This window comes from Apodemus sylvaticus, chromosome 22, assembly GCF_947179515.1.
Source record: "Apodemus sylvaticus chromosome 22, mApoSyl1.1, whole genome shotgun sequence".
Classification (NCBI taxonomy): domain Eukaryota; kingdom Metazoa; phylum Chordata; class Mammalia; order Rodentia; family Muridae; genus Apodemus; species Apodemus sylvaticus.
In genome coordinates this window covers 3,805,439-3,820,339 of record NC_067493.1, presented here as the reverse complement: position 1 = coordinate 3,820,339, position 14,901 = coordinate 3,805,439, and the positions used below count along the sequence as shown (strand labels likewise).

Sequence of the window (14,901 nt, the reverse complement as noted above, 5' to 3'; positions counted from 1 at the left end):
AATCCCTGATCTCCAAGATCAAAAGGCACCATCATCTATCAAAATCTCAAATATGTTAAAAGTCCAAAGGTCAAAGACTCTTCTGTGATTAATCCTATCATGCAAGAGAAATCCGCTATATTTTTGGAAACAATAAAGCACACCATATACCTTGAAATTCACAGGATATTCTTTATTAATCGTAAAGGTAATCATGAGGAAATACTGAACCTAAGGAAGTCCAAAGCCAGCAGAGCAATCTCCAAACTCTGCATCTCCATGTCTGATGTCAAAGTGTTCTTCAGGTCTCCAACTCCTTTCTGCTTTGTTCACTGAAGCATAATTCGTTCTCTTTGCTTTTACCCAATTCCTGAGCAGGTATCATACAGTTCTAACGTCTCAAAAACTTGGAGTCTCTAAGATAACTTCAATTTCACGGGTTCTTGTTTCAATGTCCTGGATCCACACATGATCTTCTCAGCTCCTCCAAAGAGATTGGGTCACTTTTCCAGCTCTGCCCTCTGTATCACTTTAAGCACTGGTTGACTGCATTCTCCTGCTCCTGTTGTTCTTGCTGTTCATCCCATGGTACTTCCATCTTCAAGATCCTGGGTTCTTCTGCTAGAACAAGTCTTGACCCCATAGCGTCCCTTATGCTTGCTCAATGGTGCCAAGCCTCTGCTGTTCTGCATGACAAGTTCATGAACTCGAAGGCAGTACCACCTGGGTTATTCTTACACATGATCAAGCCCAGCTGCACCATTAAGTCCAATCTTGGTGAGCTCTAGAAAGCACCTTTTTGGTCACTCAGAAAATACCAGTCAGTTTTCACCAAAGTGATGCTGATTTCTTCTTCATCACCTCTAATTACTAGCCAGCCAGCATCAATTGTCTCAGTATTATTACCATTTAAGACCGAGCTGCTGAGTTCTGCTGCTTACTGGGGCTGGAACATGGCTCCTTCTATTCCATTATCAGTAGCTTCCAATATTTCAAATACATCACTGCCTAATCTTGGCTTTTCTGGAACTTGCTTAGAGATCTATCTTGATCTCAAAGATCTGCATGACTCTTGTGTCGTGAATGGTGGGTTAAAAAGCATGTAACACCATGCCTGGAACTAAGATTTTCTGTTTGTATTTTAAAATCAGAACCCAGAATCCAAATCTATCCCTTGGCAATTTGACACATACTTATATGTTCATATGTCTACATCAAAACAATAACCTGATAGTAATAATTCCTAACATGATACAGTTCTCTTTCATACAACTGCAAATCCATATGTTTAGCTGAATGTAATCTTGTCCTAATGTAACCATTCCTTTAATGCTATTGAATATCCTTGATCAGAAGATTAAACTTCACTCAACTTCCTGATAAAGCCTTGTATTTTGAACCTTTCTTTTTTTATTTTTCCTTTCTTAGTTTCTATGTTTGTTAAAAATTTTCATGCCTAATTCTATGCGGTGATTTTTGTGACTTACTTTGTCAATACAATTAATGTAAACATCTTTACCTTAACCTCAAGGAAACTCTTCAGACGAGGGCAGCAAACTTCTTTGCAAAAGCATAAAAATAATAATAATAAAAAAAAAAATCTCCAGAGTGAAAATAATCCCAAGCACCCATGTCTATCATATCCTACTTTATGATACCCTCCTAACTCCCACTTAATTCATAAACATATCCATTAATTTTCTCTCAAGCACACAGAATTTGGGGACTTATCCCTGGTGAAAACACTTTACCACATTGATTACATTAATATGGTTTCTGTCCGGTGTGTGTTCTTTTATGATACTGGAGATGACTGGGTCTTGCAAAGTCTTTACCACATTGTTTACATTCATAAGGTTTCTCTCCAGTATGTGTTCTTTTATGATATTGGAGATTACTGTGACATGCAAAGGCTTTGCCACATTGTTTACATTCATATGATTTCTCTCCAGTATGTGTTCTTTTATGATATTGGAGATTACTGTGATGTGTAAAGGTTTTACAACATTGATTACACTCATAAGGTTTCTCTCCAGTATGTGTTCTTTTATGAATTTGGAGATGACCATGACCTGCAAAGGCTTTACCACATTGTTTACATTCATAAGGTTTCTCTCCAGTATGTGTTCTTTTATGATATTGGAGATTACTGTGATGTGTAAAGGCTTTACAACATTGATTACACTCATAAGGTTTCTCTCCAGTATGTGTTCTTTTATGAATTTGGAGATGACCATGACCTGCAAAGGCTTTACCACATTGTTTACATTCATAAGGTTTCTCTCCAGTATGGGTTCTTTTATGATATTGGAGATGAATGCGCTGTGCAAAGGCTTTACCACATTGATTACATTCATAAGGTTTCTCTCCAGTATGTGTCATTTTATGTCTTTGGAGATGAATGCGCTGTGCAAAGGCTTTACCACATTGATTACATTCATAAGGTTTCTCTCCAGTATGTGTCATTTTATGTCTTTGGAGATAACTATGAAATGCAAAGGCTTTACCACATTGATTACATTCAAAAGGTTTCTCTCCAGTATGTGTTCTTTTATGATATTGGAAAGTATTGTGATGTGCAAAAGTTTTACCACATTTATTACATTTATAAGGTTTCTCCCCTGTATGTGATCTTTTATGTCTTTGTAGATAACTGTGAGCTGTAAAGGCTTTACCACATTGATTACATTCATAAAGTTTCTCTCCAGTATGTGTCATTTTATGTTTTTGGAAATCACGGGGTCTTACAAAGGCTTTACCACATTGATTACATTCATCAGGTTTCTCTCCAGTATGTGCTATTTTATGATATTGGAGATGACTAGATCTTGTAAAGGCTTTACCACATATATGACACTCATAGAGTTTCACTCCAGTATATCTTCTTACATGCCTGCAACAATAATTAGCACATGTGAAATCTTTACCACATTCATAACTCTGATCAATTATGTAATCAATATGAATTATGTTTAGAATTTGTCTAATGGTAAAGAAGCAGCAGATCTTAAGGTTTTAGCAATTTATATGTTCATGGTGTTCTCCCTCATCATGATAAGTTCAAGACCCCTTTGATAGTTATTACATGGCTCATACTTATAACACCCTCTTTTATATGATGTATTTTAGCTATCTGAAGAAAGTAATAAAAACTCTGATCTTTATAACAGTGATTGTATTCATATTTTTCCTCTACTGTGAATTGCAACACTTTTGACTGGGAACCAGGACACAAAGAAAAATTTCCAAATTCCTATTGCCCATAAAGATTTTCTACATTTTCAGTTTAGGGATATTCCATGTAAAACTAAAAAAAACCAAGTAATTGCAAATGTCTTTCATATTTCTAATTACTTTCAAAGACAGAATACTACATATCTTATTTCAGAACAAAATTTTATGTTTCCTCTTTCAATATGCCTATGCTCACATGATTATTATTCATTATGACACAAGATATACCTAATAAAAAGAATAATAAGTGAAAGGTTTACACATTACATTCACACTGTTTGAATTTTTATTTCTTATAACATGTGCAATATGAACTAATGTTTCTCCACAACAACATTGTTGATTCTCATAAAATGCCCTCTCACCAAACTTTACCATATTACTACAAGAATATGAGTATCACCAAATTTTCTGTGGACAATTTACTTTTTAAAATGTTTTGGATATAAATTTATCACTATTCAATGTGCAGTTTCTAAATACTATGAGACACTACAGATTGGCAGGGCCACAGCATAGCTCTAAAGAAGCTACTTATCAAATGGATACACAAATCAGGTATCGGACCTTGAGGTACATGGTTTTGTAAGAATATTATAATCATAGCTACAGTTAAAGGACTGTTATTTTACACTCTTGTTTTTGCTGGAGATTCCTTAAGATATTAAAAGTTCCTCAGAGACAAATTTGTATCAGTTTGCACATGAAAATTACCTTTCATGTCTTCTAATACTTTGAAAATGTTCTTTAAGATGATGGTCTTCCCAATTATAGCCTAAAATACAGTACCAGAAATGAATGATATATTATGGGAAATTAGGAAAAAAATCAAGGTACAGTGAATTTTCACTGCACCATGAAATTTACAGTGAAAATTTAGTGAAACTGAATTATTCAGCTCAATCTTCACTATTCACAATTAAAATGATAGATCATCAATAACCAATAAACATTTGTTTCATTTAGAAAAAATAACAGTCTTACCTATAGCATTGAGGTTCAGGTAGGTTTCCAACATCACATCTTTGTAGAGATTCTTCTGGGAAGGATCCAGCAAATTCCACTCTTCCTCAGTGAAGTTCACATGCACATCATCCAAAGTCACTACATCCTAAATATCCCATACAAGTACAGCATCAATGTAAAGAAAACACATGTTTTCTCGAAAACATATTCATATATTTTTGGCACTTGCTCCACTTATATTTTGACTCAGAATTTACAATCACTGTGTCATTTTAGAAGGAGCTTGAATTATAAAATTCATGTGTGTTGCTTTTGAACAATTTGAATAACATACAGCCCTGACAGGGAAATTCCAATTGAGAGGGAAATGCACAGGAAACATCCACAATACTGATCAGATATCTGAAAAATTGTATGAACAATTACTAACTACAAGTCTGATGGGTAAACTGGGTGTATTTGCACATGTCCTTAGTCATAGAGGTACAGGCAGGTGTATGTCACACAGCTGGATGCTGGCATGGCCTATGTAATATGTTCTATGAGACCAAAAGTTATATATTAAGACCCTAAATCCCTACAAAAATCAACCAAGGAAACAAAAATGATAGAGAACTCACAGTTCTTTACTAAAAGTCCCTACCAAGAACTAAACATTCACTTCAGATCTGTACTCATATTGTACAAGCATGAAGTGCAACAGATTAAACTATAACATTAATAAAATTTTACTAGAAGGGAATGCATGCTTAAACAGTTACAAATGAACAGATGAAAATATAGTAATATAAATTTTGATCATAAATAAGCAGTGTAAGACAGGATAAAGAGCAGTGGAAAGCTCTAGCTGGTCTTCCACATTGTGTTTGTCAATTTCTCAGATACACATGGCGACTATCAACTACTAATTATTTCAAGATCACGAATTCTGAGGCCATCTTATGACAAGTGTAAAGAAGAGACATATGATATACATATTCCTATACATAGGCAAAATATTATTTACTCAAACATTTCAGAACAATCACAAGTGTGAAGAAGTACATCATACACCTGGAATCCAAGGACTCTGAATTCAGGTAGTATTGATATAATGAACACATATCAACTTGAGAAATAGAATATAACCTATCTATTTGGCCAAATTTCAAAGTGAAACATGAGGATTAAAAGTTCCACAAAAGCATATCCTTATTTTGCAAATCCATGTCAGGTGGCTTATGTGGTTCCTATATCGACTATCAGGACAGTAAGGATTTCACAGAGAGATTTTCGTCTTGAAAAAAAAAAACAGAGAATAATATTTTTTAAAAAAATATTAAACAACTGGGTCTGCAAAATAGCTTAGCATTAAATGCAAATGGGTTTAAAGCATTTTATGTGATTTATGGACAGGGTACAAATGTTGACTGTATGGGAACATGTGAAGAAACCTGATGGATCTGTTTCAACTACAGCACAGTAGACACATAGAACAAAATTTTTCCCATCTAAAAGAAAGGCAAGGGCACACCTGAAGCACAGAATGAGGGAATGCCCAATGAAAACTCGCCAAACTGGAGACCCACCTTATGGGCAAACTCCAATCCATTACATCATTATGTATATAATGTTATGCTCCCAGTCAGGAGACTTTCATAAGTGACCAATGAGAGGCTTCACCCAGCAGCTGACTGAAAAGGATGCAGAGAACCACAGTGAAACATGGGATGGAGCTTGGAGATTTCTAAAAAAGAGTTGGGGAAATATTCAATGCCCTGAAGATTTTAGGATCTCCACAGGGAATCTAGCAGACTCAATGAACCTTTAATCATGGGGATACTGAGAGACTGAGCCACCAACCAAATAGCATACACAGGCTGGACTAAGGCCCCTGGCACATAAGTAGCAGAAGTTCAGGTTAGTCTCCATGACAGTCCTCCAACAACTGGAACAGGCACTGTCCCTAAAGCTGCTGCCTATCTTTGGTAACTGTTCCTTTTACTGGACTCCAAAGTCTGGCCTCAGTGGGAGAGGATGCACTTAACCCAGCAGAAACTTGAAGCCCCAAAGTGTGGGGATATCCAGGGGACCCAATCAACTCCATTCTGACCCTGGATGCTATAGGCTCATGTTTATCCTGTGATGGAAATGCATTTGGTCTACAGTGATCCTAATAGTCTGCATGAGCTCCTACACGGTTCAAATGTCTAAAGTGTCAAATGTCTGACACTCAAAGTAATATATTGATAGTCGAATCTTTTAAAATCAGAAAGTAAGTCCTATCTTTCCATCATACAAGGGTACCGAATACCCCTTCCTCTTCCAGTAGAAAGGAATGTACACTTCTTTTTCAACCATATGCCATGCCTGCCAGGAGACAAAGTAGGATTTCTATAAGATTTACCACACTATTTATTATCCCACATGCAATTTACACAGCTCTCCCTAACAGTATACAAACACCAGAGACAGCTTAACCTTTCTCCTGACTATGTCTCCTGGTGGATTGCTAAGACAATTTCTTCCTGCATGCCACTTCTTCAAACTTTCAACATTAGCAAGCATTCCCTCTTGAACATACCTACAAAACAGGTCAGTAAAAGGGGCTATACTCAGCCAACTTCCAGTGAAAATACAGACAAAAAAAGTAACTCAGGAATAAAATTACCACCCAAACAAGACAAACCCAGAGACCAGTATCTAGACCTATTATCACCTCAAATCCAGGTACTTATACATCAGCATTGGAACATAATGAAGAAAAGCCAGGGAAATATTTCACCAAGAAATCCAATTTATCCTATCACAGCAGGTCTACAAAAGTTAAAACATGCAAGACATCTGATACAAAAGAGGTTGTTTTTTGAAAAGGACAGGAGTGAGAACCTGGGGAAGGGATAGAGGTACACAAGAGGACCTACAGACTGTAACACATATAGGGAGCAGAGAGAGTGGGGTGAGAGTAGAGAAAGACTATAGAGGGGGCTTGTGTAGAGAACAGAAACAGGGAACAAATATAGAAAGCAGCTGAAGCTAGTGCTCAATGTATATAAACCACACCTGACAACAGCAGCAATTGATGGAGGCAGGTACTGATTTAAGCAGGTGCTAAGTCCCTGAGATCAGGCCATTGAAATTACCTGTGCTGATACCACTACTGAGGCAAGGTTTACGTACCAAACAGGAAAGGAGATAAATAGAATAAATGGACATATTGGTCATAAAATATTTGGAGTCTAAAAGTTTCCTTGCACTCAATAACCAGGAACACTGCAACATATCAAAAGCAAATTCTATATTTGACTGTTATAGAAGATGAATATCATCTCAGAGGACACAGAAGTAGTTTTAATGAAATCCTAAATGAATAGCTTCTAAACTAAAACTTTGATTCCTATTAAGGTACAAAAAGAATCCAAAATACCGAACAGATTGGAACAAAAAATGTCCCCATGCCACCCAACATTCAAAAAACTATACATGGAAAGAAATAGGAATAGTGCAAAACAAAACAAAACAAAAACCAGGCACATATTAAAATAAACCTATTAGATTCATATCAGCCCTGTCAGTGTGTAGTGTTTTACACAAAATGTTTTGGAAATGTGCTGCAGAATATATATATATAGCATCCATGATATTTCTAAAATGAAACCAATGGTCCAAATGATTTGGGAAGAGTCAGCCCTAATAGGGAAGATATTCAGAGGTCACTGCTTGTTTTAGCAAGTAAAAAGCACCACTAGAAACCTCACACAGTCATATGTAGCTAAAATTTCCCATCCAACCCCTGGTAGGACCTTCCACCTCAGCACCCACTGCTCAGCTGCCTGTCCTTTCCCATTGTGGGCAGATATTTTGTGCTTACCATGTCTCGATTTCAGAGCTTCCCTGAGGTCCCCTCACAGCACAGCACAGAACAGCAGATTTCAGAGCAAGGAACAGCGACCTATTCAGGCCTGCACAGCCACAGGGAACTTGCAGAAAATTTCCTGAACGATCCCTCCACTTTCTTTGATTGACAGTGGTCTGGATTAGCCAGTAAGCCTTACCACTCCTCAAGGATAAAATGTGCTTCTAGTTCAGGCCCAAACTCTTTTCCAGATCTTAGGAGTGGTTTGCACTCCCTTAGCATTTGTGCCTGCCTTGCAAGCAGACTCTCACAGCACCGAGGCTCAGGGGAGAACCTACAATTCCAGCACAGGCTACTCAGATGCCTGTTCCTCTCCTTGCGAGCAATGACCCTGCACCTTTCAGGACCTAAATTTAGACCTTGCCTGAGCTTTCCTCACAGCACCTGCCTGCCTCTTCCTGTAATCAAGGTGAATAGCTTGCATAGCCCCATTCCTCAGGTGCAGTGGAAGTATCAATCTGACCCACAAGGGGAAGGGTGCCCGAGCTATTAACTTTAAAGAGTGACTTTAGGAAACATGAGTTTTGTTTTCTGGCTTCATGCTCGGCTCAGGGAAATTGTAGCTTCTTTCTCCCAGAAGATAAGTCCTTGATTTGAAGTTTCTCTTGCCAGACAGCCATTATTTGAAGAAGAGGACAACTGTCTCTGGGACATTATAATAAATCTTTCTACATACTCAGAAAAAAATCACTCTATGGGATATGTTGATTTAGAGAACCTGTGCTAACACAGTTGTGTATTCCCCCCAGCTTGCCATTGAGAAAGATGTACTGACTAACAATAGTGCTCCGCAGGGTTTGTCATCTGCTTCCTGGTTTTCTCCCAGGTTTGTTTCATGCCTATCATCTGGTGGAAGGGAATTGTATCAAGCCACAAAGCAAAACACGCATTTCCTAAAATCCCTCTTTAATGTTAAAAGCCTGGACATCGTTCTGCTGATGGGCCAGCTTTATACTGCTCATGCAAGTCAAGTAACAGGTTATCCACGTTGATTTCAGGAAAAATAAGAAGGGGAAGTGCTGTGAGGAATTCTCAAGCAAGCAATGAAGTCAGGTCATGATGAGTGCAGGATCACTGCCCACAAATTGGAGGAAAAAGCAGCTGAACAACCCCTCACAGCCTCGGTTGCAATGGTGTGTCCTCCTCCAGGGCTGGGTGGGAGTGCAGATGGATGAGGTTCTTGGAGGACAGGCACAAATGCTATGTGAGTGCAAACCTAACCTGAGATATATGAAAGGTCTGGACCATGACTGGAAGCACACTCTAACCTTGAGGAGGGGTAAGACTCACTGGCCAATCAAGGACACTAGGTAGACCTGCCAGTCAGACTAAGAGGAGGATTCTTCCTGATGCCATGATGAAGTTTGTTTTGGCTTAACAGGCTTGAACAGTTCTCTGTGCCCTGACTTGAATGCTGCTCTTGGGTACTGTGTGGTGACCTCAAGTAAGTTCTGTTTTTGAAACATATTGAGCACAAGGTCTCTGCCCATAATGAGGCGTATGTGGACGAGGACTGGAGCTGGGGTGGTGGATCCTCCCTGGGGCTGGATGGGAAGCATCGGTCACATGTAGCCAGATGTGGCCACCTGTGAGGTCCCTAGTGATACTCCACATTTGGTACATCAGGTGTTGACCTCTGAATAACCTCACTACCAGGGCTGAATCTGCTCAAAACATTTGGACCAGGGGCTTGCTTGTAGAAATGTCATGGGCAGGATGCTAAACTTGGACAGCCCCAGTTTCTCTTGATTCTTATACAAGTTCTGCTCTCAGCATTTACCACTTATGTATAAGATCAACCTGCAGTTAATTTTGTTAAGCTGTTAAAAGGCATCTCAAATACGGATACAACTAGAAACTATCATACAGACTGAGAAAATCCAAACACAAATGGAAAAACATGTATGTACTCACTAAGAAGTGAATTATTAACCATAAAGTACATGATATCCACACTTCTCTTCCTTGACCAAAAGAAGGTAATCAAGAAGGAAGACCCAAGTGAGCATGGTTCAATCTCAGAGGGGGAATAAAGCAGTCATACGAAGCAGATGGAAGAGAGAGAACTGGATAAGAGAGCAGGTAATAAAGGGGAAGTGGAAGCTGGGGGGGGGGGGTTGGCACACACCTTTAATCCCAGCATTTGGGAGGCAGAGGCAGGCAGATTTCTGAGTTCGAGGCCAGCCTGATCTACAGAGTGAGTTCCAGGACAGAGAAACCCTGTCTGGAAAACTAAAAGGAAGGTAGAGAGAACAGGAACAAGTGTGTGAAAAAACAGAGGAACAGAGGCCAGGAAAAGGAATTCAAACCTACAGTGGGGGTAGAAGGGTGGGGTATCTTTAGGAAGTGCCAGAGATGACAAATTGGAGGGCACCAAGGAGTCTATGGGGCGGTAATCTTAGCAGAAATGCATGAAAAGATGGAGCAGAGAATGAGGGAATGGCCTAATGATACCCTGCCCTACTTGAGACCCATCAAATGGGCAAGCACCAATCCCTGACATTACTGAGGGTATATTTTCTTACTCTTCCAGAGAGTACCTTAGCATAATTTTCCTCTGAGAGTCTCTACCCAACACCTGACTGAAACAGATGCAGAGGCCCACAGCTTAACATTGAGCTGAACACGGAATCTTTTAGAAGAGATGGGGAAAGGATTGAGGGCCTTTGAAGGAACAGGAAGTCCACAAGAAGACCCTCAGTGTCAACTAGCCTGGACACTGGGAGACTCTCAGGGACTGAATCGCCAACTAAAGAGCATGCACAGGATGGACTGAGTCTCCTACCATGAATGTTTTACACAGTCTCAATAATTTATCTCTCTCTCTCTCTCTCTCTCTCTCTCTCTCTCTATATATATATATATATATATATATATATATATATATATATATATATACAAATATAGACATATCAGTAATAATTAATGAGATAAGATTAGGAGTGCAAGGCATGGTACAAAGGGTGTTTTGGAGACAGGAAATATAAACAAAAAGAAACTGAATTACAATGTCAAAAATACACTACAAAATAATATTTAGAAAACAAAGCCGCAAGCAGTGCTTTGAGAGAAAAATGACACTGACCTTCATCACCTGATTTATAGAAATAATGTTTATGTGTTTATACATACATGTTTGTGTGTGTAATAATAAAGTGAAATTGTCTGTAGTACAAACATAGTAATAACATTTATGATGAGACCTTTCATCTAGAGTGATTTATATGTTCATCAAATTCACTGATCCTATTGTCGTAAAGGTTATGTGTGTGACATTTCCATTAGTGACTTTACTTCCCTCAGTAAAACTTTCATTTCATCATGAACATGTCTTTTTCATAAATTGACAGAGTCCTAAATTCCCTCCGCCATTTCCCAATCTCTCCCCTTCCCCTTCCCTGTCCTGCTGCTCCCCAACATTGCTGTGTCACACCTTTCCAGGGGCTGGGCCGTCTCCTTCCTTCTTCGGAGTCATTGAGATGTGAGTTGTGTGTTCTGTGTTCAGAGCTTCTGGGCTAATATCCACTTATCCGTGACCACATTCCATGTGTGTTCTTTTGTGATTGTGTCACCTCACGTAGGACGATAGTCTCCGTTTCCAGCCATTTGCCTAAGTGTTGGGAACCAGCCTGGGCAGGAGTGAGATATCCCGACTTCTTGTTGTTCTGACCCTTGCTGTGGCACAGAGACACGGGTGTCACTCACGCCCTGCCGCCATTGCAGCGCGGCCGCTCTCCCCCACAGCTGTACCTTCTTTATCCTTAAAGGAACAGTGGATGGAGCTGGAGGCCATCATCCTAAGTGAGGTAACCCAGTCTCAGAAGATCAATCACGGTGTGCACTCACTGATGAGAATACACAACACACAACTCACACATCAAAGGAGGCCCAAGAAGAAGGAAGGAGTGGCCCCTGGTCCTGGAGGCCATCATCCTGAGTGAGGTAACCCAGTCTCAGAAGATCAATCACGGTGTGCACGCACTGATGTGAATACACAACACACACCTCACACATCAAAGGAGGCCCAAGAAGAAGGAAGGAGTGGTCCCTGGTCCTGGAAAAACTCAGTGCAGCAATGTCGGGGACACCAGGACAGGGGAGTGCAAAGGGGTGGGTGGGGGAGCAGGGGGAGGGGAGAGGGCTTATGGGACTTTCCAAGATGGCGATCCAGGGAAGGGGAAATCATTTAAAATGTAAATAAAGAATATATCAAAAGACTATCAAAGGCCACGGGGAGGGGGAAGTCAGATTTTATGTATATATTATTATATATTATAAATATATGTTATATTATTATATTATTATTATATATTACATAAAGGCCATCAATGGCCGCGGGGAGCAGTGGTCACATTTTATGTATAGGGAGCGGGAAGGGGTGGATTGGGGAACAGAGGGAGAAAAGAGGGCTTATGAGACTTTCGGGGAGGGGGGATCCAAAAAGGGGAAGTCACTTGAAATGTAAATAAAGAATATATAGAATAAGTAAAAATAAAATGTTACTTTAAGTCAAAAAATATAAATATAAAGAAAGCCCCAATTTTCCTTCGTTCTACACTCCATATGCACTGTAGGTTGTATCATATGTACCGTGAGATTTTTGGGTTAGTATCACTTATTAGTGAGTGCCTGACACGTGTGTTCTTTTGTGTCTGCATTACCTCACGCAGGATGATACATATGTTCTTGTTTCATCCACTTGCTTGCAAATTTCAAGAATTCATTGTTTCTAATTGCTGAGTCGGACGCCTTTGTGTGAATGTGACACATTTTCTGTATCCATTCCTCTGTTGAGGGACATCTGGGTTCTTTCCGGTTTCTGTATTATATAATGTTTAACTCTAGACAATTGCATCCAGAGTGATAGGATGTTAATTTGAGAAGCTTCACTCCTTTCTTGTTTGCTTGTTTGGATATTTTAGCCTAGGTTTAGCCTGTGTAGCCCTAGCTGTCTTGAAACTAGGTCTGACTACCAGGTTGGCCTTGAGATCAGAGATGCAACTGCTTCTACTTCTATCCCCAATCTGCTTCTTTCCTATAGGTGCTGAGACTAAAGAATTGCATCGCCAGACTGGGCAGAATTTTGCCTCTATTAGGCAATGCAAATAGATGCTATTATTGTGGGTTTAACACCCAATATTCCACAGTGTAATGCTCAGGAGGGTATAATTAACTAACTGGAGATTTCTTTGTATTTGAAGGTCAAGGACTTGCCCTCAGCGTTCCATGGATAACCTGAAGGTTCTGATGGTGTTCCGTCTAAATTTTGTCAAAACCACAGCAGATTCCAAAGAGTATGGACTGCTGAGTGGATGTGATTTGCCAGCCCTGACTACAAGATCTTCCACGTCTGAGCCATGTTGTTTCTCTGGAGAGTCAAGCCACTGCTCTGAGGATGGCTGGTTTGCAGATTGTGATCTATACTCCTTTTGTGTATTTGAGATCGTGGACTACCTGAGATACTACCAAAGATTGAACTGTGCCATGAAGAAGAGCACAGAGGTCTCCCCTGTTGACAGTCAGAAGGAGACACGTGTGGCTTCAGCAGATGTAAACAACAACAACCAAGGCAAAGATATAGAGGAGGTAGACCAACCCTCACCAAGCTTGCTCAGGGACAAAGGACTAGAACTTGAGACCTGTGATGGTGGAGACTGCCCTGACCAGCATCCTGCTTCTGACAGTCCCAGGAACCTAGGATGCTGGGCGTGGCTTCAAAAGGCTTTTGGCCAAAAGAAGAAAAAGAAGTGAACAAGCCACCCAGATCTCTCTTTGGGGTCCAGGAGCCCTGATGCCTGCTAAGACTTGCAATTAGGGGATCTTCTGTCAGCTCTTCTATTAAAGCAAAAGTACACACAAGGCAGTTGTTTCTTTGCAGCCACCTTGTCTTAAAATACGAAAAATTCTTTTTGTGTTAGGTAGAGAGATTTGCTGAAAAGAGTTCCAGATGCTTTGTTTCTTTAATCATCTGAGAACTCCCAAGGGTGTTAGGTGGAGTCTGTATGCAGACAGATGGTGAAGATAAGTAGCTACTCTCACGTCAATGGCGTGAATCCCCTGTGTAATAGATTTTAGAGGAAAGGTCTCTGAGCTGGGCAGATCAGAAAAGTAATTGCAGTAACTGGGACAGCTAATCATCCTGTCCCACTCTAGGACATCCGTGAGTTCCACATCCATAGATGAGAAACAGCCTAGGGAAGTTGTCAGACAGGATGTAGATGTGGATAAAACCTCTGCAACAGCAGCCTCTGGGGTTTCACAGTTCAGAGATGCCTGACTTGGAAGGGGAGTAGAACTCTAAGGACTATGGTGGCTCAGGTGAGATCTGCATACCTGAGGAGGGTAAGTTTTCTTTTCTTTTTGTATTTGTTTGTGTTTTATCTGTGTATCCTAGGTTGTCCTGCCCAATGGGTAAAACCTCCTCCCCCCTTCACTCTGTGTTCTAGATGGATGGATGTCCACAAGAAGTTTCAGTGCTAAAGTGTCCTGCTAAGCTGGAAAGCCCTTACTTCCTGTTCTCCTGAGTTGGGAAGGTAAAGGGATGCTGTACCTCATGCTGAGACTGGTCCTTGATCTCCAGGGTGTCTTTTTTGTTTTTTTTTGTTTTGTTTTGTTTTGTTTTGTTTTGATTTGATTTGTTTTTAAGGATTTGGTTTTTGTCAAGACATGGCTTCTCTGTATAGCCCTGTCTGTCCTGGAACTTAACTCTGTAGACCAGGCTGGTCTCAAACTCAGAAATCCACCTGTCTCTGCCTCTCAGAGTACTGGGATTGCAGGCATGTGCCACCACTGCCCAGGTTGAGAATTTGAGTATGGAGAACTGTGGC

General features: G+C 40.0%; 1 pseudogene; it reads right to left on the bottom strand.

The window, feature by feature from the left end:
- Window positions 1-14,901, bottom strand: part of LOC127673217 (zinc finger protein 431-like) — a 34,179-nt pseudogene that overhangs the window by 18,562 nt on the left and 716 nt on the right.